Below are 1,275 nucleotides of genomic sequence, written 5' to 3'. Positions count from 1 at the left end.
CCCGATCTGGGGGCATACCGGGTAAATCATCTGGAAACACATCAGGGTATCGACAAACGACCCTGATCTGATCCAAGGTTGGCTTGGCTAGACTCTGGTTGCAGGTGAAATTTCTCGGTAGTCTTTCAGACACATGTTCTATTATTATTCCGGTTCTACTAGTCATGGTGATGGCCTTCTTGGCGCAGTCTATCAGTCCATGATGTTTCGACATCCAATCCATACCCAGTACTACTTCCAATCCTTTTGTTCCCAGAATAATCAAGTTTGCATAAAAATCTATTTCATGAATTCTGATGGGTACATCTTTGCAAAATTTTCTAGCTTTAGTGGTTGATGCAGGTATTTGAACTATCATGACATGTTTCAAGATGATTGGTTGAATCTTACTAGTGCAAACAAAGTCTTCTGTAACAAACGAATGCGATGCTCCAGAATCAAACAACACTCTTGCTGGTATTGAATTAACAGAGAACATACCCAGCACCACGTCTGGTGCTTCCTGGGCTTCCTCGACGTTCATGTGGTAGAGGCGACCTCCACGGTTGTTCGGGTTGTTGGGGGCAAACTTCTTGCCGGTGGAGACACGGCGTTGCTGCTGAGCAGGTGCAGCGGTGTTGCCGGCGAGCTTGGCCAGCCTTTTGGGGCACTCATTGGAGTAGTGTCCCACAACTCCACATTCATAGCAGGTGATTGTGGACTTGTCCTTGGTTGCGACGGGGATGGCGTTGCTCCCAGTCCTTGGTGCGGTGTTGGTGTTGTTGTTGTTGTTGTTGGGGGCTCTCGGCGGAGCGCGGTTGAAGTTGGTGTTGTTGTTGTTGTTGTAGTTGCTGTTGTTGTTGTGGTGGCCTCCTGGCCTGGGGTTTCCTCCACTCCGGTTCTGATAACCCGGACGTGACATCTGTGCATTGGGCTTGTTGTTCCTGGAGGCGAAGCCTCCGCTTGAGTTGGGGCGATACCTTGGGGCATTGCTAGGCCCACTCTGATTCATCATGCGGCGCTTGCGGTTCTCGCTGGCTTGATGCAGCTTGCCCTCCATTTGGATGGCGGAGTCAACAAGGGCTTCGAGGTCGGCGAAGGGAATGTTGATCAACACGATCCGCATCTCATCATGCAGTCCGTTCAGAAACCTTTCCTTCCTCTTCTCAGTAGTATCAGTCTCATCCGGGGCGTACCTTGACAAAGATAGGAACTTGTCGCGGTATTCCACCACGGACATCCGGCCTTGCTTCAGTTCACGGAATTCATCTCTCATCTTCTTTATCAGACCCGGGG

The sequence above is a fragment of the Lolium rigidum genome, chromosome 6, assembly GCF_022539505.1.
Source record: "Lolium rigidum isolate FL_2022 chromosome 6, APGP_CSIRO_Lrig_0.1, whole genome shotgun sequence".
NCBI lineage: Eukaryota > Viridiplantae > Streptophyta > Magnoliopsida > Poales > Poaceae > Lolium > Lolium rigidum.
The sequence above is the reverse complement of the archived record's forward strand: the minus strand, read 5'-3'. Positions refer to the sequence as shown.